At 40.2% G+C, this 27,193-nt stretch overlaps 1 protein-coding gene across 4 annotated transcripts in view; it reads left to right on the forward strand.

Annotated features, from left to right (window-relative positions):
- The window catches only part of RBMS3 (RNA binding motif single stranded interacting protein 3), a 701,354-nt gene that overhangs the window by 143,708 nt on the left and 530,453 nt on the right, over positions 1–27,193 (forward strand). The window lies entirely within an intron of this gene.

Genomic DNA, 27,193 nt, shown 5'->3' on the forward strand with positions numbered 1-27,193 from the left:
GAAGTTCAGAAATATAACTGAGGAGCTTTGAGTGTCAGATGCAAGACGCTTTAAAGTGTTTCAATTTTGAGAAGGTTATCTTGATCTTTGGAAAGGAGTTTTGTAAAGACATGGTAAAAAGCATAGCCTGAGCTTCAAGTCACTTTAACAATTCATTTTCAATTTAGTCAGTTTTTAATTAAGTTCATTCAGATACCAGGACCAAAATAATTTCAAGTGCTTTTTGCTTGTGCTGAGTTCAAAATATTGATGAAACTGGCACTAATGCTTTCTGTATTTACAACCACTCTGTGAGATTCAGATGGGGGAAAATTTCCCACCAATGAAAATGTTAAGGTTCAAGAATGTAGAAATCTGATGGGGGCAGCAGAGGAGAAAGCAAATTTACCAGATATTTCTGTTTTAAAATAACAAATGAATGGAGTGAGGCTTTTCTTTTTTTAACCCTGGTCTATGCTTTATATATATACAAAACTTAAATTGGTCTCCTCTCTTTGAACAGTGGCCTTTCAAAAAATACAAAATGAGTCCTGAGTTGAAAAAATTATAACAACATGGTGAAGCTGATTCCCTGTCCTTTTTTTAAATGATATCATAGCATGTAGTGTTCTACACTTCATTAAGGTTATGTTATCAACATGGATTTCTCCATAAATAAAGGGATGCCTCTATTCTAGTACTCCTGGATCCTAAGAAAACTTGATTTTCTAATTCAGTTACCCAAATGACATACCAAGGGTAGTATTTGGTGTATTTAACCAAATCTAAAGCACAGGGGATATCAGAAAATTCTGTAATAGAGATTTGAATTAAGCAGTAAAAAGTCATATGATATGCATCTTTTTTTCTACGTATTAATAAATAATGGGTCCTGTTACCAGGCTGTGAGGCTTCATTGTCTGCAGTTATGCACTTTTCCTGGCCAGGGGGGAAATATAAAGGATGCAGCTATAGGAAAAAAAAAAAAAAAAAGAAAGGAAGATAGGAACATGTGTGAATTATGTATTGAGGTTTCTAAGAGTTCTGCACTGTCCTGGGTTAATGTAGCTATTCCTTCCCTTCTTGTGGGAATGATGATTCATGCAGGCACTGCAGGATGAGAAACTAAATCATTTTAAGTATGTTAATGAAATATTTGTAGGAGTTATGAAGTATGAGAGGGTTGGGGCAAGACTGAAACAGCTAACAAAATTATTAAATAAAAGTGTAAAAATATGTAATTATCTGCCACTTTTACAGAATTCCCAGGGATTCTGCTCATCACTTGCTCTGAGAGAGCAACTGTTATGACCTTAGGGCCTGGTTCTGTAAATGTAATATTGCTGGCATAATCCTACTGACTGCACTGGCATAACTTTGTGAAAATCTTTCCAACATCTGGTGCTTGATATCCCAATACTGAAATGTTAGAATAATACTAAAAAATGGCAGTACATGCTATTTAGAACGTGTTTGTGTGCATATGCCTATATATGTATATATGTATATGAAATAAGAAACATGGGAAGCAAGAATTATTTTCAGTCCTAGGTAAGCAAGTGCTTGGTTCACCAGCTCCCTCCATTGTTCTTTCAGTCACCCCAAAATCTTGTGCCATGCATCTGCAATTGTATAAAAATACTTACATTGTACAAAACTTGTTAGTCTGCTTGCTGCCTCATTTCTTTGCTCGGTATTTTGCTCGTGTTCACATTCAGGAAAACACTTCCAGCTCACAAGAGATGAGATTGATTCAGAAGTCCTAGAAACTGTAAAGCATAAACTTTTCTGATTTTTTTTTAACCATATGGATTTCAGACCTTTAGGTTCATGATTTTACATGATTTTTTACAACCTTCAGGGCTAGAACCTTAAATCTGCTTATATGGTGTTTATGTTAAATGCTGTGAAACCTGCTGGAGTTAAAACCCCAAACAATCTAACCAAAGAAAATACACAACCCACTATAGATTCACAAGTCATAAGGTTAGAAAGGAACTGGTTCAAGCACAGAAAATCCTTTCTGTATAAATGTTAGCATCTGAACTATTTCTTTCCAAACTGGAAACATCTTTGGCTCTTGTGTTGTCAACTGCTGTACTGCAGTTTTGTCTCAGTATTTAATATGGTGCCTGCTTGATCTTCTTCTTCATGGAATTTCAGAGAGTGAGAGCATTTATGCAGAGAATCTTCATCTTTTTATTTCTAGAAAATAGCATTTTTCCAAAGGAAAAAAGTTCAGTAAGACTATGTAGAAATAAAATTACCTTGCTCTAGAGCTAGGACTTTGAGGGGACCAAGTCAACCAGCTAATTGACACATCTCAGGAAGGCGAAGCTTTGTGAATTTATTTTAGCAAATAAATCGAGATTCAGTAGCCTTCAAAAAACTAAGTTTAACCAGGGAAGGCTGAAAATGCAGGCTCAGAAAACTGACATAACTGTGTTGGGATTTGGAATGACAAAGGCTGCATTAGAATTCAACCTGCTCTTGCAGTATGTCCCATATTATATCAGCGACAATGAAAATTTCACTATATGCTTCCTGTGATATGGAGGATAAACTGTCCTTTGTACCACAGATGAGGTCCGTGCGTGCCTCTGACCTTTCAAGTCTTGCTAATCAATTCTCATCCATCAGGGTATCCACAAATTGCTGTATGAATAGCTAGAGAGGGGAAATTCTCCTCTCATTATACACAGTACAAAAGGTTTGTCTGGCCCTGAAGCACGGAGGTACAGCTGGAGGCAGGTTACTGAGCTAGCTGTACAAGTGGACTTGATGTGTTTTGGCACGTCCTACAGCGCCGGCACGGAGGCACCGAGAGAGTCCACGCTGGGCTCCAGAGTCATGTCAGCCCACAAAAATGAGTGGTGCCATCCCAACCTGACAATCCTCTAACTCTTGCTGTCAGAGCAGTTCTCTGCTGGGAAAAATTTGTGGAAGTCATGGGAGCTGTACGAGAAAAAAGCTAGGAAAAGCTCACAGTAAGTTATATCCTTTGAAGGGTATTTTATTTGGCAGGGGCTGAATGCCTGTCTCTAAGTGCAGGATATCTCTTGGCACCCATGGGAATGGTGGAAGTCCAGGAACTGTAGTAATCTGGCTGTGGGAATCTGACTCTGCAAAGTGCTGTGTGTCCCTGTCAGGGTGAAAGGCACCTATGTAATAGTAATGGGATGTGATGTTAGGATAAATTCAGGATAGAGGAATCTGCTTTTAATATGATGTCCATTGTGTGATATTCAGGGCTTTGATTTCAATGGTTTGTGTTGCTCTAGCATGACATGCATTTGGAAGGATGCATTGCATTTCATCCTTAAAACAAAATAATCCCCCAATCCTACAAGTTCTTAGCACATAATCAATCTGAATACAGCAGCTTTTTCCTCATGAAGAATTCCTAGATCTGTTTGTTCACAATTTTTGCAGATGTTTATTTGAGTGCAAGCAACACAGTGTAATGAAACAAATGAGTTGGAAGTGTCAGAATGCCCAATTATCCAACTCACTGCCTGTCTATGGGGCAGAACAATGGGAACTACTAGGCATGCTTTACTCATTTAACTTCGTTTAAACTATTCTTGGCATCAAAGTTGCATTAATGTGATAACTTCTGTGTGGCAATTAACAAACTGTAACAATTGGAGACATTCATACTGCCTGCTGGGGGAAGGGTTGCAGAGTGGGTAGTTTAGCTGTTCTGCTAATTTCCTGTTGAACCTGAAAGGAGGAAGGAAAAGATTCAATTTTTGCTTCCTTCTCACAAATCTGAAAAAGAAGAAAAAAAACCTACAGGAAATCTGAATTGGAGTTGCTGTATCTCCTCCCAAAAGGACCTAAATTCTTCTCTTTGCCAGTTTATCCCTTTAGCCACCATCACAATTTCCTCTCATTACTTGGTCTCAACTCCTGTGTCATAAAAAAAGGATGGACAAGAGGAGAAGGATATCATTGTCAGGAAAAGGTAGAAGTGAACAGAAAGCAGGTTAAAATCAACTAGAAAAAGGCAGAAAAAACTCATTATATTCAGGAAAAGGACAGCTGGAGTAGTAACTGCAGGTGGATCATCACGGGCATGGAGAACCTGAAGATAAAAGAGCTATTCCTGAGCCCTGCACACTAAGGAATTTTGGAAAGAATAAACTTGATCTTATGCTCTGAAAGCAGACAGGCAGGCCCTGTTTTCACAGACATTGTTCTCATTGACTTATATTTAAGCTTTCTTTGAACAGAGACCACAGATTTGAACTCACCTTGTTCAAATAGATGTATCTTTTATACATGCAAAATGTCACTTGACTGTAAATTATTTCAGTCTGTGCTTTCTGTGCTAAGTGGTAGAATATAAAGTGGACTGAGACACACATTATGTGGAATTCTGTATGATTGTTAATAATAGCTGCCCAGCCATTCTCCTACAATTTTATGGCTTAAAAATAACGCTCAGCTGTTCTGGAACAAGAGGCCATTGGAAAGGGGTGAGGGCAGAATCTTTCATAACCTCTGAGTGGAAACAGTAGCCCCTGATCTGTTGGCACAGGAATTACCCAAGCCTATTATTAATCTATAAAAAGTAAATTGTTATTACCATACGTACAGACCTCCATTTGCTGGTGCAGAATCAGAACAGCTATTTCCTGACAGCCCATGCTTTTTAGTGCTGTTGTTGCATGTGTCATGCAAAGGAGTTTCTTGGTGTTGGAAGGTAGCAAAAAATCACTCACAAAAAAGGATGACTACCTACTGTGCATAATTACAAGGGCTTTTCCAGGGAATGTGACCTCCAAAATTCCTGTCAGCACTAAAACAGTACAGCATCTTTCTTACCTTTCTGTAATGGAGAACAATACATAACCACTCTTGGTGGAAGCACATTTTTAGTGGCCATTCCCACTGTCCTTGCTCCTGTTTAGCAACATGTATTCAAGTAGGAAAGGAGCAAATAAAGGAGTAGAGAGCTGAGTTCTCTCTAGACAGTAAGGGCATTTGAATTTTCTAGCTTCAGGAGAATTTTAAAATCTTTTCCATAATAAGCTTTGTAAGAGTGTACTTTTGGTTAACTTGAGGCTGAAAACCCAAACCCAAGCCTGTGCTAAAGCAACAGCAATTGTCTTCATGTGGAATGACAGTGTGACTTGGCAATTTTTGTGTCAGATCATCTTATGGGTTTTTTTTTTTCTGTCAAACTGACTTCCAGAGAACAGCCTGCAGGAGTAAATACTAGTAATGAGTAAGGCTTAAAAAATTGTGACCTGCCAAATTTTGACAGTTTCCTCTTTAAAAAACTTAGATTTTCTAGAGATGTTCTTCTGAAAGATGCAAAGTGTACTGTGTGCATGGCAATCCAGGGGTAAAAAAAAAAAAGCAGGCAGTGCAGTCTGCTCTTGAACAGTGTTGCAGGAGTATCAGTTTGTGCAGGGGTGTCATGGCTTTCCTGTAGAATTTGTATGTCACACAAGATCATGGATGCAAAAGAGTAATTATCTAATTCTGAAGCTTGTCCTTATACTGGCGTGGGGTGGGTTCACTTCACTAGGTTCTCAAATCAAATATATTTTAAGTGTGAGAAAATGGCTCTTTATGTTCACATAATGTATGAAGTGCTTAATCATTCATAGCTGAAAATTAGCTAAGTGTGATTATTCACCAAGGTACATTAACAGCAGCTGGTGTTTTACTGCACTCCCACAAGAGAAAAAAAAATGCTGGTCCAAAATCCATGCAGAGCAGAACTTTTAGAGTCATCTGGGTAAATATCTAGTGATAAATGGACCAAGTCTTCCTGCCTGCACCTTTACTGACAGAGAAAGTCTTGTTTTCAAATCTCGTGCAGTAAAATTGGAGGATGAAAATGTTTCTTGGGCACTGTGGCATAGAGGCCAGCTCCCACTCCTTCTGTGGTTGCTGTGGCTCTGTTTCTAGTATGGACGGTGGAGAGCAAACACTGAACACCTGTTGCCTGGGGAGGAAAAGAGATGGAGCTTGTGTCTTCTTTATTCCAGGACAGAAGCCAATCACTGTTGCAAACCATTCTCAGGTCTGCCTGTGAGTTCTGCACTCACTCTACTGCCTTTATCTGTGCACCAAAACTCAGAGGAGATGCTGTGATGACACCAACACTGGTCTAGTGACTGCTCATACATTTACAAAGAGAGAGATTCTCTGCTAGAAATAAATATGTTAATACCCCATTTATATTTCATAGTTACAGTGGAAGTTGAAAGCAAAAAATATTGTAGAGGTCAGTCAGTCCATCCACCTGCCTCAAGACAGCACAAGTACAACCAATATGTTTCCCACAAGTGTCTATACAGCTGTTTTTAAAAGGCTTAAATAACAGTGATCACAAGATCTCTGTAGGCCAGCTCTTCCAGGACTTAGCTATTCTTACCACTAGAAGAAAGCACTTCCTGAGGTCTAACCTAAATCTCCCTTGCTGCCTTTTCAGCCTATTTCTATACATACAAACCTTGGCCCACATGGAGAAGGGCTTATTTCCTTTCTCTTTCTAGCAGCCCTTTTCTATGTTTGAAGATCGTTATCGCATCTCCCTTCAGACATCTTTATTTTTAGACTAAACAACTCTGCTTTTCCCAGACTTCCCTCCAAGGATAGGTTTCGAGACCTCTGGTGATAATTCTTTTCATCTGAAATGCTTCAAGTCGGCCTGTGTTGTTCTGGCATTAGATACCGTGCCCAAATCTGGCTGCAGTGCTCCAGCTGTGGGAGCCTTGCTGCTTCTGAGCAAAGCAGAAGGTTTACTTCAGCTGTCTTAGGAGAAGTGCTCCCGTTTATACGTCCCACTTTGATATTTGCTTTCTCTCAAATGCAAAATATTCTTGGCTTGCATGTGGTTTATGATCCATAATGATTCCCAAGTCCTGTTCTGAAGACCCACTACCTCTCCAGTTGTTTCCTCTCTTACGTCTTTTGTCAGCTGCACAGGCACATAGATGTGTGTATATATATATTTATATGTATGTATGTATATATGCATATATGTACGTGCAGTCATCACATTTCATAGTCTGCAGCTCTATACTTGCTGAAGTGAATCTTCATTTCTTCAGACACTTTTCCCCCGTCTCAGGATTACTTTGACATTAAATCTCTTCCTCTAAAGGATCTGTTGTACTTTCTCACCCTGATACTCTCTTCAGGCCTGGTGTTTTCTCCTTCATCATACTAAATTTTTAATGAAAATACTGAAAACTTACAGGATGAAAACAGGTTCCTGCACTTAATTCAGCTTTCTTGTTTGGTAGAGAAGCAATGCTTGTATGATTTTTCAAATAGTCATGTACCAAACTGTTAGAGGTGATTTTCACCTATACCTTGGTTGATCGTCTTGTTTAGGATAAATTTGTGAATAAGTATCAGAATAGTTGCTAAAGTCAAGACCTAGTACAGCCTCTTCTTTTTCATTCTCCATAAGAGCTATGATGCCATGGAATAAATTGTTTGTAGGATATGTTATGTAGGTGAGTTAATTTATGTTTGTTTATAACTTTCATTGTCTGCTTAATTGCTACTTGCAAGTATTTTAATTTCGTTCAATATCTTTCTGGGATTTGAAGTTACTTTGATTAATCTGAAAATTCAAAGTATTTGAAAAAATGAAACGCATTTTATCAAGATTTCCTGAATATGATTATCTGGATACAAATATGTATTTGTCTACCCATCTTCTTGCATTTTGTTGTGGAGATGCATGTGGGCAGCAGGACCTTTGCTTAATATGTACTTGATATATAGTCTCAAATTTCAATCTACTTGTCAGCTAGCTAAAAAAATTGTGCAGACTGGCTGGCCTGCCTGTTTGGCAGCCTCTTGAACCTAGTTTATTCAGGCCACAGGGAATGATTTTGTTTTTCAGTGCTTTGGGATAATAGGCTTCTCCTCCTCAATTAGGCAAGAGAACTTCTGTTCAACCTAACTCGGATGAGAAATGGAGTGCAGTTACAGCATGCAGGTTTATGCTTAGGTTTGTGAATGTATGACACATATTCTGCCTTGATTTTGCACTTTGTAAATGTATAGGAGTGACTGAGTGACTGAAACTTCAAAATCTACCTCACTTTAGGAGCATGTATCAAACTACTCCTGGTGTGGTTTAGGGGATTGAGCACATTTGTTGGAGGATTTTTCAAGGTTACTAACGTGTCAAGATCTTGCTATGGTAGAGTTTTGTTCCTGCAATTTTGTTCTCATCGTGATAAATCTGTCACTTCAACAACATTTTTACATCTAAAATCTTTTCACCAGTGTCCTTAGTTTTACTAAGTGATTACATTCTATCTTCAGTGATGAGCAGAATTTAGATGTAATTCCTATTAAAACCCAGCCTCTGTCTCTCTGCCCTTCACACTGCTTCAAAATCACAAGAGTAAAACAACATCACAGTAGCAGACTTGGCTTTCCAGTTCTAATCAGGAGCCGTGCCTGTGTGAAATCAATGGCTCTTAGTTTAAATAGATCCGTTCGGAAACTTTTCCTGTTGGGCTTGTGTACTTTTTCCAGATTGACTTATCTTCCATGTTTAATGGAGGAGTCACTAGCAGCTCCTACTTGTAAATTGCTTAAAACTTTCCATTACAAAAGATGGTTGAAGCCTTTCCTTTGAGAAGCTCCTGTCTTGTTTGCAGTGAGTGATCATACGCAGCATTAAGGATGCCCCTTGGTTAAGGAAATGCTGCTTTTTATTATTATTTTTTTATCCTATTCCATAGAATGACATTCAACTTGTCCTGCAATATCAAATATTAAAAAATGACACCTCCCTTTGCTTCCTTGTGTGCTCCAAGAAGTGCTGGCAACCCACCAAAATCAGTATGAAGTCTAAAGCCAGGCTCTCACTTGTGATACAACTGCAAAGTTGGAGAAAAGACTATGAGTCCCAGAAAGGCAATGTAGGGGTTATAGTTAAGTGGTTAAAAATTACTTATTGCTTTCCAGGGATAAGAGAGAAACTCCCCCTCCCAATGCAGGTTTCAAGCAGCCTGTTGCTCATCCTCCTCCAGTGTACCCTTGAGGGCTGGAACTGTTTAGACATTGGTCACAGGGCCTTGCTCGTCCCACTGGTCCTTATCTCAGGGAAAAACCATGCCAAACAAGAATGTCCAAAGCTCATCCCACATTCAGCCCATGCACTCTGAAGGAGAAGGTCCTGTGGTGTGGAAGGCAGTGCTCTGTGTAGTCACAGAGGTGTTGATTGCACTGTAAAGCCATGCGGTTCAGGCCACCTTTACAACCTGAGTAAGCACTTCCCGAATGCAGCAGAGGAAGGTGGCAGGGTGGATGGATGTCTTGAACCTGATCCATGTTACCAAACAAAGGTACCCTTGTTGCCCTCTCCAACAGATTCTGTCTCTCTGCAAGGACTCAAAATTAACTTTTGAGTCACCTGGTGCCTCCCTTGCCCCCAGAAACCAGCTTGCTCCTGTTGTGCATCACCTGCCAAATCTAATCTGGTGCTCCTAGATGAACAAAAGCAGCTGCTAATTTTAAGAGAGACCCTAGTACTGCAAGGAAATTGCAGAGGCAGGGGGTTCTGGTGATTACTCTTGCCTTTTGATACTGTCCTGTGTGCAAGACAATATGCACTTCACTTCCAGTACGTGTTCAGATATGTAAACCTTGTGCAAGTGAATCTTTGAGTAGTTCAACCAAATTTCAACCCTGAATCCAACCAAGTAGTTCAACTCTGAAGACTACAGAATCAACCACTGTGACAGGTGCAGAAAATGTTCCTGTTTAACTTTTTATTCCAGTTGTGATGGAAACATACAATCCAATGTGAATTCTATCTCCTTCCACTCTCTGTCCATTCCCCAGGTAGGTGTTTCCTTTTATTGTTGGAGGGAAGGAAAAAAGCCCCAGAACATTGAAATGGCCACACTTCAAGGCAGCATGTTTTGAGAAACTTCCAAAACAAAAAGCTACCACCAGTCTCCAAGCACTGTCTCACTGCACAGCTGGGGAGGACCATCAGGGCTTAAGGAGATGCCATCTGTGCGATTTCAGGGCCACAAAGGTCTTAGAAAGTGTTAATGACATTCCTAAAAATGTCTTTACTGTGGGAAACTTCAGAGCATCTGTCATTTGTAAATTTTAACAGTGGGAATATCCTGCAGAAGAAAAATTTGAATCTTAACCTGATGTATTGGTTAAATATGGATTCTCTGGCACAAGTGACTGTATTTCAGTATTTGTGTGCCCTGCTAGGGTTAAGAAATACAACAGCAATTAAAGTAGATGCACTCTGATAACTTGCTTGTGTATCAGTGCTATTAATATCCATCTATCTTTCTGGCTGGTTTCAAACAGGAGACCAAAATAATACCCCACAAAATGCTGAGGCAATACCTTGCATCATAAACTGCTGTGGCTGTAATGAAATCAGACTTACACCACTTTATTTTATGAAATGTATTTTGTCGAGCTCTTGACAACGTTCCCCGGTTATCAGGGGCTACCATGTGTCCTGCAGTGTAAAGTAGCCATTGCCATTTGTGTCTCTACTTGTCCAGCACTCCCATGTCTTCGAATTTCCTGGCACTTTAACTCACTCAGTAAATGCAGCTCTCTTTTCTTCTTGAATCAGACACAGCTATTTCCCTGTGGCGATAAACCTGAAGAAACATCCTAAAAGCTAGATGGATACAACTCTTTCACATTTATTGTGGATGTAAAATACTCTGCAAAGAATGTAAGCTGCTGTCAGGCATGTAGCCACAAGATGGGTGTTTTTCTCACATATGTATCCATTTCTTTTAATAATGAATAATGGACTTTATATTTAAAAGTGATGTTTCTATGAATGTGCTAGATTGTGCTATATTTCTTTCACATGAGTATATTCCCATCATGGCAAACTTCTCACAGAGCTTGCCTTGGGGGCTTTTGTTTAAAGTAATGCACTTTAATGAAAAAGAGCTGCTGAAATTTGTCAGCTTCTTCCAGCATGATTGCATTTTGGTGGTGGTTTAAAAAAATCTTTAGCCACTTTATGATCTTCATGCTTGTTCCAAAATCCCCCTTCATTTTTTAAAGTAAAAAGATATATCTACACACATATTACCAAAAGCCCTAAAACTGCCTTGGACCTTTTGCATGAATAGTCTCATTGAAGCCTATGAATAATAGAGGTAGACTTCAGCTGTGTGCAATTTTCAAGCTCGGGCTGTAGGGTAGATTTCAAATATTACAAGCAATTTAGAGATATACACTTTGTGTGTAGTTTTCAAAGCCAGCAATATATTTTAAGGGCTTAATATCTAATGAGAAATGGATGATACTGATACCTCCTTGCCAGGAGATGATTTTGGAAATTATCAGCCTTGACTTAGTGAAGTAGAGACATTGTTGGAAGAGTGAGGACAAGTGAGAGAAGTACCCTTGTGCTTGTAAAGGTAAGCAAGCATGCAAGTTCTTGTAAGTTTTTTGGGTTTTGCATTTTTCTTGGTAGAAGTTCAAGTCCTCTGGCACCAGGCAGATAGGCACAGGAAACTGTATGGCTGCCATGTGGTCTGTGACCCACAGGTTCCTGATTATTTGTTTCCTCTTCCCCAGTGGGCTGTAGGGCAGAGTAACTGACAAATAGTACTAATTCCTGTAAGATTGGCTCTCCTCTAGCAGCGACAGTAAGGGGCCGAGGGTCTGTAATGCTGAAAAGTGAGAAAGTACCAAAAGGGGACTGGCATGTCCTTCAAGACAGGCACTGTAAGCCCTGCTGGATGCGAGGTGGTCTCTGGGGTGTTGCTGAAGTGTGTTGGAGCCTGGGGGAGATGTACCATCCTGTGGGGCAGCAGCTGTGCTCCTGCAGCCCAGGCTGCACAGGTGTGCTCCTGCCAAGCAGCTCTGCACTGAGCCAGCACCGAAGGCAAAGGTGACCTGCAGCACAGTGTTCTGGGAGCAGCTGGTATCCAACAGGAGAGAAGAACAGGGTGTGCCACACTTTGTTTTGGAAAATGCTTCCTAGCTGCAGGCCGTGTGCTGGATTGACAGACAACTGCTTGTTCCGAGGGGCTACCTGGTATTCAGGTCCTTTCCAAATCCAACTAGCTTCTCTTGTCTGCTGAGTATCTTGATGGACCCCGAAAGATGCAATGTCAATAAGGTCATCAGGAATCATAATTTTTGGAAGTGTATGTTCATTTATGAATGCTGGTGAAAATCTGAAACTAGAAAGGTATACACATACTCAAGAAATAGAAATGCAAAGTAAAAATACTCCCTCAGACACTTACTCTACAAATGTTTCAGGCTATGTCAGACTGGCTCATGCAAGAGGGTTATTACAGGATCACAGAATGGGCTGAGTTGGAATAGATCCATCAGGATCATTGAGTCCTGATCCTGGACAGGACACTCCAAGAATCACATCATGTGCCTGAGAGTGTTGTCCGAATGTTTTTTGAACTCTGTCGGGCTTGATGCTGTGACCACTTCCTTGGGGAGGCTGTTCCAGTGCCCAACCCCCCTTTGTGTTAAAAACCTTTTACATATCCAGCCTAGACCTTCCTGACACAGCTTCATGTTTGCTGTGTAAGCCTTGCAGGATCAAATGGTCCTTCCTGGCACAGAAGCAACAAAAATGAACAGCAAATGAAATGTACACCCTGACCGTCTGATCACACACTTTTCCATAACAAAGATCAGTATCCATTTTCCTATGACAGGCCTTGGGTTATTGCTCAATGGCTCTATTGATTATTTAGCAACATTTCAAGGTGTCCCTAATGGTTGGCTGTAAACCTGACACTTGATCTCCCTTTCTTACTCCATACTGTTCTAGACAGGCAAGCATTTCCTCCAGAGCCTGGACTCACTCATTTCTCTGTAGAGATGTCCAAAATTTGACCAAGCAGCACTTAGAGTGTCAATCTAATGGTTCAGCAAAGAAAGAGGTTACCAGATAAAGATAAAGCCTGTAGGAACACTGTAATCTATGTAAATTCTTCAGTAGGAGGAAAATTCTTTCAATATGGGAATAGGATTTCTTCAGATCAATACTTCCGCTTCCCCTAATAAATCTTCAGGATTCAAAAAAGAAATTAGCATCTCAAAATAAAAAATAGCTCCTATCAGAACATGCCCTGAAAGAGTAAATGAAGCTAGAAAGGACCAATGTTTTTGTTATTGATTTACATCATATGTTCCAGTGATGGGCAGAAGTAAATTATGTGGAGTCTGGTCTTCACTGGCATGTGTGCATTTTTTTTACTTGGATTGTGTTGTTTGAACTTGCTAGTAGCTCTTCAGAAACATTATCAGCTTGTTGGAAAGACACTTTGTCATAGAGTAATTTTTGTTTTCTTCTTCTGCAGTGTGATGTCCATGCTGTCTTATTCTGCTACCCATTTTGGAGTGTTACTCCATATGGGAACCAAGCAGGCAAATGCTTCCTTCCCGTACAAAATGACTTCTAGATTAGCAGGTTTTGTAGCTCAACTATAAATGTCTAGTGGAGCTCTAAGGATTTTTTTTGAATTGCAAGTAATATACAAACTGAGTTATTTGGCAGTTGAAGTGTGACTAATACTTGTTTTACATAGTTCAAATTGATGATTACAAAGTTTGAAGCTTGGTTGAATAGAATTTAGTACCTAATACTCTGCAGAGCTTGTTTTCATTTTGCATTTAATCAATTGATTTTTCCTTTAATGGATTCTCTTTGAAATTTTATGTTTGTACCAACGCACAAACTTCACTATTGCTGTGTTACATTACCAAGGGCAATATCAGTTTAAATCACTTCATGATAAAACTTTGCATAATCTGCTCATACAAACTAATTAAATGTCAAGTCATTGTAATACAGAGCTTATATTATCACCGTGGGTCACTAGAAGCAGCAATTAGTAATTCATGTGTAATCCAGTTAAATTCAAATTAAGAAAAAGAATGTCAAGTCAGAGTTTTGTTCCTAATTCCTAGTTTTTATAATTTTGTACAAGTTGATGAGGGCACTTAAACACACAGCTTCAGAATTGGTTTGTAATTTAATTTGATTTATACTGCTCAAGCATTGCTTTTAGGTTGTTCTAACCAGTGGTCATACGAGTGCTTGTGCTTGGAAATTAATTAACTTTAGAACATATACATATTTTGAATATGTTAATCCTTCACTAACTACACAATTATTTTACTGATGGATATTTAATGGTTTGAAGGACCTCTGCGTTCAGCTTTTGCAAGCAGAAATAAAAAGTGGCTGATTGTTAGGTGAACTATGCAACGCATAAATAAATGAAAAAGCACAATGGTAGAAAGTCACGGAGGTTGTGCACCCTGCCACGTGCTAGGTAAAGACAAGTGAGAAGGCAGGAGAGTGCTTTCTTCCTTGACACCTGCCTGGTGGGGCAAGGGCTCTGTGCTGGGGAAGCCCCAGCTGGGGCTCTGTCATGCCAGCTGTCCAGCTCATCCTGTGGTCTGTATTGTCTGGTGCCTGTGGGAGAACGTTCTGCAGGATGCCTTGTCTTGTCCTGCCACGTGAGATCCTGTCTCTGCAGCCAAGGACTGGGCAGCTGCGGTCAGGGTGTCCTTATTCTGTGAGTGTACTGCAGCCAGAGCAAAATCTCCACTGCTACAGTCCTCTTGCTATGACTTTTTTTTGTTTAGAGCTTCAGATAAGAAGGGTATGCCATCAGCTCTCTATATAGTTTTAATAGGATTTTTCCTTTAATTTTCCTAGGTATATTTGGATTCGAGCTTCTTAGCATTTGCCTTTCTATGGTTAAAACCTCATTAGGCTCCTATCATATTTCAAACTAAATAGAATATCCTGACTAAAATGTCAGTGACATTCTTATAATGGCTGTGTCTGAAAGAAGCTAAAATACTGGTTGTAATTTATTTATACAGCATGCAAAGGTCTTAGGTGATTTAGAGAGAAGTCTAAAGACAAACAATCAGTCATATTCTCAGATTATTTTAGCTTCATCAGAAGACTTTAAGTTGATGTGGACAGTGTTTGAGCTGGATTAAAAGTCACAGTGTGATGATACTCACTATTCCCTGCCCCGTTCTTCAGTATTGCTCAGCTCCATGCAAAACCAGTTACTGGTTTTACTGGGTGATCTGTTATGCATTGTTTTCACACTGAGAGACTATAAAAATCTCCAAAAACCATAAAAGGAGCAGCATATACCACTTTTATTTTGATGAGTCTCAAATTTAAGTATCTAACTTCAGTTTCCAGGTTTAAAAGATTTGGCCTTCTTTTTTTTCCTCTTAATAAATTAAAAAAAATTCAAATGCTAAATCACAATCAGCCAAGCCCATCACTTCCAAACTAGGGATGTCAAGTATAACCCTGCTCTGTGTAGTTCCACAGAGATGTTTTCAGATATGAATTTGGCTTTCTTGTCACATTCACTTTGTAATGCAGTGATTGCTGAGCATTCAAAAATAAATGGTTACCTCAAAATATTTTTTGCACTTGGTTTATTGGTGTCCAGCACAGCTGTATGTTGGTAACCTGTAATAGTGCAAAATACTGAAAACTTGAACAGCAGAATCAGATATTTATCAAGTGCTGTGCTAATCAATTTTTAATATTTTATTAAAGTGTTTTGCTTTGGAAAGTTGCTGTGAGAGCTGCAGAATTTCCATTCCCATCCCAGGAGATTGATATCAAACCCAGCCAACGGTACAGAGAGAGGGCTGGTGGGTGTCATGGGGAGCTGGAGCTGCCACAGCTGAGCATGGAGCATGGAGATGGCTGAGATAAACTTGTGTCTCTTCTATTCTGAACTGATGAATTAGTAAATATCAGACGAGGCTGCATTGTTCTGTATCAGCTGAGATCCTGGCTTTGTGTTTTGAAAAGAGAGAGAGACGAAGTAATGAAGAACCTGGAGATGGGAAGTTGGCACACTACCAAGAGCAGCCCTTGCTTTAGTGGAGCTGAATTTAAGTACTGCTGTGCTCTTTGCCATTGTTTCACAAAGGCAATTATGCTGAGTTCATTAAGATGACATCAAAGGCAGAGAGCTCCCACCACCTATTATACAAGCACTACAGCAAGGCTGCTATTCATGCATGTAGCAAAATGTGGGTATTTTGTTTTCCCACTTTAAAGAGTAAATTCAACATCATTTATAAACAATGAAGTCAATAAGAAATTTGAAGAACGTTTCTGACAATAAACTGCTTTAGAGTAAATATCTCTTGGTGTCTTTAAAGGTTATTTTAGACACTACAGAGTTTACAGAATCCCAAATGGGAGAGTTTGCTATCTTTATGTACATTAACAGACCATGGCATCAACTCCCTTCACGCTAATGTTGATAGAAAACTCTATCTGGTTTTGAATACTCTGATTGGTTTTCTAAATATAGTCCTAGATCAGGTCTGCCCTTCACTGGCAGCAGGAGTTCCCATTTACCTCACCTTGTGTTAGCCTGGGCACAGTAGCAGTGATGCTGCAGCTGTGTGCAGCTCATCCCAGGCAGTGAAAACACAGGAAAAGCCAGCCACAGCAATCAGGCACCACATGGTTGTCCTCTTCCCCTCAAAATACTACAATGCTTTATAATTTTAAGATAGATATATTTTTTATTTTCTTGTGACTTTGAGTCATTTGATTTTCTAGCTAAAACAAATAACATTTTAGCTTTTACTTAAAAAAAAAAAGTTGTATGGAATTGCATGCTTCTGGAGTATGATGGTTTTTAAGAAAAGATGGTGACTCTTATAAAAAATAGGTAGAAGTGATCACTATGTCAAGTGGGCATCCACTGAAGGAAAGCATGTTTTCTCATGGGGAATTTAAATGTTTGGGGATCTTTGGTTATGAAAGAAATCCTGTCAAAGGAAACATATTGAAGTGACCTGATCTACATGAAAATGTGAAAGTAAATGAGGATGAATTTAAACCTGAATTAGCTGTGAAGCTGGGATGCTTTCATCACTGGTAACGGATGAGTTAAAATAAAGTGCAAGTACATTTAAGAACTGATAGGTTAGCTTTGTCTTGACCTGTAAGTGTAAGAGCTCAGAAGCAGCCTGGTCTCACTCGTGTTGCACAAGCTAATGGAAATGCCAGGATTAATTGCCTGTGCACCCGTATGATGACATGAAGCTGCTTGTACACAGTCAGCAAATAAAAGCAACACAGATGTTTCTTCTGAAAAAGCAGTGCATATCATTGTACCCACTTACACAATGAGAAGGACAAGGCTACTGACCTTGGTTTCTGGAGATGTTACAGCAGCCACGTCACCAGTAAACTCCCTCGGTGTCCCCCCCAGGGTGATATTTGCAAAAGCTGTATGCCACATGTTGTGGTCTATGTGGGTGCATTTAGAAAGCAAGGACCCACAGCCATGCAAAAATAAAGCACAAGTTGGTGTTTTCTGACCGCGTGTCGCTATGAATTTAGCACTACTGACAGACCAAGTATGCTGCCATTTCAGTTGGGTTTTTGGGGAAAGATCTGTGGCTATGTATGGTGATACTAGAGAATACTAGGGAAATAATACTAATTGTTAAAAATAGCCATTGCTTTTTGTGGACAGCTAGAGGAGTTGCCTTTGTGCAGACCAATACTACCTCTGTGCCCATGGAAACAGCATCCATTAAAAAAAACCCCGCAAAATTTTTATGCATGTTAGCAGGAGCATAGAGGGAGTGAGATTGTGGTTGTGATAAATACTTTACCTTTTTACATTCCTCGCTTTCACTTTGGTAACTGCAGCACCACGAACTTTGCATTCAACTTAATTCTACATCTGTTCACTTCTTTCTGCCTCTGTAGCTCTGAGGCACTGGGCTCAAATGTTTCCCAGGGCTCCTGCTAGGGAACTGCATTTCCAAATGTGCTTTACACAAGATTTCTTTTCAACCACAAAATCCTACATGTTGGCTGGTGGACGCTGGGAACACAGACTTCTGCAGCATAGGAAACACCAGGTTGCTTAGGTCTGAGAGGCAAAGCCAGATCACATGCAAAAAAGATACTGAAAATGCTTCTTTTCATGGCAAGCAGCATCACTGCTTGTGTTTGCGCCTTGAAAAGCAGTTCATTTAAACTGCCCTGCTTTGTTTCCATAAATGTAATCTATAGAAGTAATGATAAGCCAAGCAAGCTCTAAGGGTCCTGGCACAGTCAGGCTCTTTAGGATTCATTGTAGCAGGGGAGAACATCTGCTATCTGAAGCTTTGGGAGTTTGGAACGAAAGATTGTCCTGTGTGTTTAACTTGCAATGAACTATTTTTAAATAAATGCCTCTCCTATTTATTAACACTGAGAAAGGACAATAAAAAGGAAAACATGGTTTCATATAGCTTTAGGAGACCAGGCCATTACTCCAAAATTCTTGTTTCTTCACCTATGGCTTTTCCCCTCATTCCTAACTGTGTCTTGTTGATGACTGTGACATTTGTAGCAGTCAGGATATATTCGTACGCAGAGGTCCACAGTCCTGAATGTGAGCTGAAATTGTTTGAGATTCAGAGAAGCTCATCATCCTGCTGTCTGCTTTAAGTATGTGGTGGTGGGCAACCTTTCATTATATGCTCCACCAGGGAAAAATCACACATCCCCTCCCAGTGACTGACAAGAGGCAGTGAAATCTCATCTCTTTCTGCTCTCCATCACCCTGCCTCAGCCCATCAGCTAACTGACAGATGGGACATGGTCCTGATGTATAGGTACTGGGAGATTAAAGAACAACTCTACAGCAAAATAAACCCATAGGACACAAGTAGCTTTTAAAATGACCTCAGGAGACGTGTCAGTCAGTCCACAGGATGGGATTTTCTCAGGTAGGAATTGCATTTGTGAATTGTGTGTGTTGTTTAAACTGTAAAATGCCCTACTGCCAACCATTTGCCAAGCTGTTTCTTCCTGAGATGAAGGAGGGAGCTGGATCTAGGACTCCCTGTGTTCATAAATAGAGATTATAGATCTGTATCTACTGTTATCTATCCATTTACCTGTGTATGCTGAAAGTCCCTTTTTAAAATGACACTGGCCAAGTTTTGTGTCAATTAATTCTCTTGTGATGTTGATTACAATGCACACTGTGCACATTTCTTATTTCTGGGGGACAATGACTTAAAAAGTAGTTGAAGCAGAGAGAAGCACATGGTTCTTGGTTTAGTTTAATGGCAAATTATATTTGTCAAAAGTGCAGATAAGGGAACCTCACCCCAAGTAATTTCTGTAACAAAAATTGGAACAAAACTTGACCCTGGATTCTGTGAATTCTGATCTCAGTGTGGGAGTTGTGCTTGGAGGAGAGTGGTGGGCTCAGTACTTTAGTACAAAGGACTTTGCCATGGTGTCTGCCTTTCATGCCCTTCCTTCCCACCTAAGTGGGAGAATTTTAGCCTAGGATTATTTTTTTTTCCTGTGGAGATGAACATTTTGGGGTTTGTGAGCTGTTAAAACCCAGAAGAAGAAGCTCTCAGTAGCTCTGTAGTGATTTGTACTGTGGTGAGGACCTGAGCTGGTGTGTGTGCAGCTGCTGGTGAGAAGGAAAGCAGCAAAGTGTACCATGAGGGCAACTTCCCTAAGTTGCCTAACTAGCATCTAACTAATTTCCTTAAGTTCCCTAACTAGCATCACATAAAGTAACTCTTCTGTTTATCTGAGGATGGCTGATATGTTGTGCCACTCAAGTTTATAGATATTTGGAGGAATGAGTCTTTCATGGGATGGTTGTTTCTTTGTTCCTTATATGCAAAAACATTTGTGAGACCGTGGTTCCTTGAGCTACAAACTTCAAGCGGAGATATTTGACTGCCTCCAGTGCAGGAGAGGGGGGAGAAAAGAGTAAAAATTAATGTGCTCACAGGTGAACTCTTAGGTGTTCACAGGGTATTGTACAAAGCAGATCTGTATGATTGGCTGAAAACCAAATAAACCTTTTGATTGCTCTGAATTGATTTACTCTCAAGAAGAAAACTTGACTAATTTTTCAGCTGTCAAACGTAGCAAAGACTCCTTCAGATTTTCCCATTTGAAATTTTTACATTTTTTGGTCTCTTTAATTACCTATATGCTCATAGACTGTGTAGCACAAGGCAGTTTTGAATGGTGAAAGAGGAAAAGAGCTTTTGCAACAGTTGGAGCTACTGAAGAAGTAGAGACAGAATTCTCTTTGGCTGCAGCAGGAAAAGCTGGAGAAGGTCTACTGAGGGAACTAAAAACTGGCCAAGCCCAGTGTTTAAGTCTTGATCTTTCAGTCAAAACAACCAGTCTTCTGGTGTCACATCTGTGAAGAACCACCAGAGCATCTTTTGGGGAATCCCATCTCTTCTGAGAGCTAGGGGAGATAAGGGATTGCCTTCAGGTCACTTGTTGAGAGGGGATGTGTCTTGGCTGAGCAAAGATACTTGCAGCCTCCCACTCCTTCTTGCTGCCCTAGGCTGGGCAGGAAAGAAGGTGTCAGAACAGGGACACCCTTGTGCTTTAGCCAGGCTGAGGTCTGCCTCTCCCATGCAGGAACCAAGCCCTTGGCTTTGGGCTAAGCAACACTGGCAAATTTATAAGCAACTGAAAGCACTCTGGAAAGGAAAAATATGTGATTTCATCTACCATGGCATGCTGTAGAGGGTTGAATTATTAAAATGCATGAGAGTTTCTCTTTTGAGCCAAATCAGGAGCTGTGGCTCTTCTCTGATCTGAGGCCTGGCAGTCAGTCAGATTTTTGCTTTCAGTGTACAGTAAGTACAAGATGTCGCTGCACCTCCTTTCTCTTGGTTTTCTGAGATGAAGATTTGCCAGGTGCCTCCTCTTTGTGGCTACTTCTAAGTGCTGTGGTCATGCAGGCTGGAGCCTGAGACGACTCAGCAGGAGTGATGCCCAGTGGCCACTCATCCTGGAAAAGTGGTTGAAAAGTGAGCCTGGGTGATTTTCATTGCAGGTTTTAGGCACAGGAAAACAGACTGAAATGTGTGCTCATTCCCAGACTGTGCTGTCTGCTAGTGAAGGGCAAATAATGCAGAAGATGATCAGTGAAGCTGCTGTGATAGGTAGCACAGAGTAGAAGGTAGCTTTATGGTACCTTTCAGGGTTTACCATTGTGTAGAACCACAGCTGAGACTTGAGCTAAATCAAGACCAGATCTCCTCCCTCAGGAAAAGACTTGAAGAAGCTGTTCAGTCATGAAGCTGTACTTCTTGGGGTTTTCATCAGGCTCTTCTTACTAAGCAAATGCTCTATTGCTGAGAGTGTGGGTGTTGGGTTCCAATGGAGTCATGAGGAAATGAACAAAAAAACTAGAAGGGCCAGGGCATGAAGGGCTTGAAGGACTTGTGCTCCTGGCAGGCTGAGAGATCTTTTTTCCTTTATGTAAACATTCTGTTCCCTTCCAGTACTCATCATCCTGGTTTTCTGGCAGTAAAAGTCCATAAAATCATGCTGGTAAACAAGGCATCCCTGAGTACTGCTTTGGTGGCCATGTGTGACCATGAGGGACTTCATGTGTGGTCACCACGTGAAAACATATAATTTCAAAGAACTGCAAGAAAATACTTTCACTGTAGCTGGAGCTTTGACAGTTTACTGGAGAGCCTCACAAGCAGCTCCTGTAGGCTTGTTTGAGAAACGCCGCCCCAGGCACCTCTCATCTGGCTCTTAATTTCCTCCTCAGGAGACAAGGTGTGCGTGTGTGTGAGGGAAGGTGTCAGGACAGCCTGTTTAAAACTTCAGCAGAATCGAGGGCGGGGTGGAGCTTTCAGCAGGCTGCTGCAGGGTCGGTGTAGGGAAGGAGAGTGGAGCACACACAAGGACACGCGTACCCTCGGTGGCAGAGCAGCCCTGTCTTCCGTCTTTGTTTCATTTCTGAAACATAGGAAAATAAATTAAAAGAGGATGTTTTATTTTTTTTTTTTTCATTGAGGATTTTGGAATAAAACTGAAGCCTTTCCTATCACATTGTTGTTTTCCCAGAAGTGGTGATTAGCTACCAAGATAAGTAGCTAAGGCTTTTCTGCAGAGATAATGTTCTCAGATGCAAAGCACAGCAATTCCCACGTCTGCACTGCCTGCTCAGTCCCTGCTGCCCAGTGCTGGAGCTGTGACACCGTTTTCACTGCATCCTTCCTAGAACAACAGAAGTAGGAATCTGGATGGCTTTATTCCATAACCTGTTATAAGAAGTAACTTCTTCCTTCTGGCATTAAGGTATTTGCCTTTATTCTGCATAAAGCACTTCAGTGAGTTGCTGAATTAACATTAGCTCCCGATAGAGAGTGAAGCAAAGTTGTAACACACTGAAAGCTCCAAAGCACTGATGCAATATTTATGTTGTTCTACGTCCTATTGGCAGATTTAAGCATAATATTGTAGACTGGCAGGAGGCCTTTATGTTCTAAACTCCATGATTATGTCAGTGTTTAATTTTAAGTTCTGTTGCAAACAGCACAGTATCCAGTTACTTTTTTGTGTATGAGTCTCCTTCTGGAAGCAGAGCTACCAGTGGTATGTCTTAGACTGAAAGGCCTAGAGTTTTCTTCTCACTCAGAGTAGACCATGGATGGTTAATCTCAATAATTTATCCAGAAGATGCATTTTTGAGTGCAAAGGCAGCTGACGTATCTCTCACTGGTCCTGTGCCATCTCTAAGTCCCACACTGAGGTCCCATTATCCCATTTCATCTGGGAGCATGTGCAAGTATTGTCAGGAGGATCCAAATGTAGAAGACCTTTCTTCAAAATGCTTTCAGTTTCGTGCAAGGCTCATTTTTGAATGGCATTGTGCTGGCAGAACAGATTAACTGCTCCCTCTCAATTCTCTTGTCTTCCCCGTGAGAAAGGTCCATCAGAGATAGTGTGCACTGCCTGTGTCAGTCCTCTCTCCTAATAATTAATTTGTTCATTTTTTTGCATTTAGTGCACTTGACTTCTTCAGCCCACAGTCTTAAGAGAATGCCCTAAGATTTATGGATGACAAGCACCTATGAAACCATTAATTTTTGTGAAGGACTCAGCTCCCAATTAAGCAAGAAAACATCTTTAATTTAAAAATTTGCATACCCAGCATGCTTAGCAATTAGGAGTTTCATGGATAGTCTTAATTTCAGAACTGTGTTTCTTGGAAACTGGGGGTCTTTAGAACTGAGTCTTTAGGTGCTACAGCTGTGAGCAGTTGCCCTTTTCTGTTTATGGTAGCTGCTAGACTGATGGTTGTTTTGCATGTCTGAAGGTTATTTGTCTCGTAACTAAATATAGGTTGTCCCAAATAGTTGGCCTCATCCTATGAACTGATGAATTCCTGCAGAAGATACTTTATCTTGTTTCATCAGTACAGATTGCAAGAGCATGTGATGCTCAAATAGGAGATGCAGCCACAGCTTCAGTCAGAAAGTGAACTTTAGTTTTCAATTTTAAGGACAAATAGAAGTTTTCACTTCCATCCTTTATGCTAAGAACATCCTTGAAAACTTAATTGTATTTGTGATAATGTAAACCCACTCCACAAAAGGCATTTCATCATTTTAGTTCACTATAAACTCAAATTTGTTCTTGGCAGTTAAATATTGAGGCTGAAATGTATTGTCTGACTGAGGAACTGTAGCTTCCCTATGTGGCCAAGGAGGAGAGGTCGACCTAATTATATCTTAAGTGGGGTGTAGCACCTTTGCAAGCATCTCTTTCCACTGGTTGCATCAGCTACTCTCCTCACTTAAGTACTTTGGTCCTTAAAGCTAAGAATGAACGTAGGCCTGAGGAAGACTCCAGTTCTGGTTGATGAACAGAGGTAAAATGCTTACAATTCAGCCGAACATTTTTCATTCTGTTATTTGTTGCTGTGGCTGACTGTGAATGTCTCTCTTCCTTTCTATTAATGAATACAGATGTGCAGCTGCCTGCACCCATCTGGCTTTGTTCAATAAATGTGCAGGCACAGACGTTTAAATCAAATATTGATAAATACAGCTTTTAATATGTAAATTCTTGTGAACAAAACTATGTCTGCCTGTTTTTTTCTCATGGAGAGGCATTTCTGTTACAATGATACTTCTTTTGATTGCCATTGTATTCTGCCTACAGCGGCACATGCACTGATGCTTGTGAGTCAGAGGGATAGGAATACTTCCTGAAATAGATTTGGGGAGTGAATAAAAGAAGTTAGAATGAATTCTTTGGGCATTATAATTACTCTGTTGCAGTTGCAACATGTTCCTCACCCAAACGCCTTTTCAGAGATCAGAGATGCAATGTGCGAGGTGCACTAATGAAGTCTTGAATGGTCCCAAATAACATCTGCAGGAGTGCCAGACAGGATAGGGTTAAAATGTGCACTGGCATGTGCATATGCAGAAAAAGTGAGTAATTATAACCCCAAAAATTTGTGACCTTCTTGAAAGTGGTGAACTAAGGCCCTGCTAATATGTTTGACAGGTGCTTAGTGGGGTTACAAAATACCATAAAGTGAGTGGCAGTAGTGGAGAGCCTAGCCAAAGACCAGCAGTCATTTCTCAGGGTAGTTTGAGTTTATGATCAATTATCACACTTGGTGTTAATTCTAAGATCTTAGGGATCTGTGATTTCAAGGAATTTTTTTTCTTCTTTCTCCTCTTTTTTGTAACAAGAAGTTATTAATCAGAAAAAGCCTATTGGAAAAGCAGGGAAGAGGAATATCTAAAATATCAGCATTGATATTTTCTCAGGGGAAAGTTGCAATTAAGTGTGGCTTTAAAGGAGACAACACTGTTGGATGGGTGTTCAAGGAGCACATGGTGAACTCACAGCATGACTGGATGTGCCTTTCTCCCCTTATTTTATTTATTTTGGCCTTTCCAGAAAATCAGGTATAAAATTATCTTACAATAAATAAGTGGGCTAGTTATATATATATATATATATCTATATATACACACATATATATATAATTTTTTCATAGGTTTCATAAATACACTTTTAATTGCACTTTTTGGTTTTCTTGGGTTTGGAAAAGTTTGTCTTGGTTTGGACTTCTCAGAATAGAAAGGACTCTTTATTATCTTGAAATATGAGATATTTGCCTTCCCCCTTCCCACTTTCCTTGGGATTTTTTTTCTCCTTGGAAGCTGGTTGTAGAGAATTATCAGGTCTTCAACTTGCTTGCAGATTGTATGATGGCCTTTGCTACATAGGAAAAACTTGTCCATCTTGTCTTCTTTACTGGACAAGCAGTTGAAATTTCAACTTTTGTGGTACATTGAGTTAAAGATTTAAGGTACAGTATGAAAAGAAGATGTGAGACTTTTTTTTTAGCATATATTACAGTCTCAGCATAATTTATATTGGGGCAAAAGGAGTTAGAAGTAGCTTCTGTGTCCTTCAGCATCTCCCACCCCATGACTTGCTTCTTGCTTTGCTGTCTAAGTAATGTCACATGAGAAGTAACTTTCTAAAATGGAAGAGGTGCGTTCCCAGGAGCCCTGACTGATGGGTTTCTGTCAGCACTCTCAGGACCAGCCCCACCATAGCAGACATATAGCATTTATTATGCTGCTAAGGAGACTTTTAAGAGGAATTAAGGTAGACATGTAAAACTGCTGGGTATGTATCGTTACTCAGAGTCATAAAATGCAACTTAAGCTATTCAGTCTGTTAAAATACTTCGGTTTCCTTGTCTGACCTCAGAACTTTCTATGGAGAATATTTGCATGTCACTTACGGCTTTTTTAGTATCTCCAGAAATGTCAGAAATTTTGTTAGTTTTTCCAGAGACACATATGTAGAAATAGATGGCATTATTACAGTGGTTTATAGAGAGATTACTGGATTAAACAACGTTTATTTGTCTAGACTAAACTACCTTTTTTTGCACTGTGGTGCAAAAAGCAAAATCAGAAATATATTTTAAAAATCATTTTATTTAAGGCTGTAAATTGTAATTCAAAACAATTTAGATGACATTACCATTATGTATGCAAATGCAAGGAGCAATGTCAATAAGTTGGAAGCTCTGTGGGTTGTATTTTATGCTTTGTACTCTGGCTAAGGAATGTATGAAAGAAACCTTTCAAATATACACATATGTTGTAAAAAGTAACACTATAAAACATCAGGATTTGAAATGCTTGCAGTAAGTGCTCTGTGGGATTATGCTGCCTTCATAAAAAGGTTGTCAGCGCAAAAAGACTAATTCTAGTCTTAAATTAACCAGCTCAGGGGAGCATATTTTGGTACCGAGTAGCAGGGCTTGTGAATCACTCCCGGAGCATTTGCCCTGTGGATGGAGAGAGAACATGGTCCATAAAGTTCACAATGGGTCTAAAAAGCAGAAATGTGTGTTGGAATCCTGTTGCGTTCATTGGCTAAACTCAGTGGTGGGGAGCCTGTGCTTCATCAGCTCTGCTTTCATCTAGGAAAAAAAAAAAGAAAAAGCACACAGAAAAAAGCCTCCAGAAACCATTCATAGGGAAGTTCCTCTCATCCTGAGCTGCCTTTTATTCTATTTTTCCACAGGTTTTATTGTTGTCCTGGGCAGAGTCTTAAGCTTTGAATTTTATGTAAATGTTTTCTGAAGAGCAGTGCCTGGACAGAACAGGAGGGGGAACACATTCCAGCCCTTAGGTTCAATGTATTCTGGATAGCAGGGCCCTCACCCACCCCTCTGCAGGCTCCCAGTATCTCCACACAGGAAGGGAATCTCCTGCCTTCCTCCTCCTCCCCACCCTGTGCATGTTGTGGTTTGGTTAAAGTATTCCTAAATCCTTCAGGTCCTTCACTGAGAAAGGGTGGCTCTGGATGCTCTCACTGGCACTTCTCAAAGTGCACCATAGTCATCAGAAGCAACTGAGTGGTTATTATTCCATAAAAAAGAGATTTTTTTCTTAATTCTCTTGAGAGTTAGATCATTCTTGCATGTAGGGAATCAGAGAAGAGTATTTGATCATTGTTATTTTGCTTCAGTAAAACCCCAAGACAAGACACTCCTGGAAAGCTATTGGCATTCTGTGCTTTGTCCTGAGAAATAAACACTTACCTTTACCGTGCCATTTTAACGCTGCATTTTAACAGTCTAATGTATGTTAATTAGGTGTTCATGAGCTGTGATAAATTACTTTTAATGGCTGGTATTTACCTACTCCATCAAACCTCCTTTGATAGGCTGCTGCTACAGGAGGATGGAGCTGAACTTTGTGAGCATGGAAAGTCCAGTGCCTGGCCTGAGAAGTTTGAGACCTCCCACTCTGTGTCTCTGGTGTTTTCCATCTCTATCTCACTGGTCTATTGCCATTTTCATGCCAGTCTCCATGGTAA

Source organism: Sturnus vulgaris, chromosome 1 (assembly GCF_052056855.1).
Source record: "Sturnus vulgaris isolate bStuVul1 chromosome 1, bStuVul1.hap1, whole genome shotgun sequence".
Classification (NCBI taxonomy): domain Eukaryota; kingdom Metazoa; phylum Chordata; class Aves; order Passeriformes; family Sturnidae; genus Sturnus; species Sturnus vulgaris.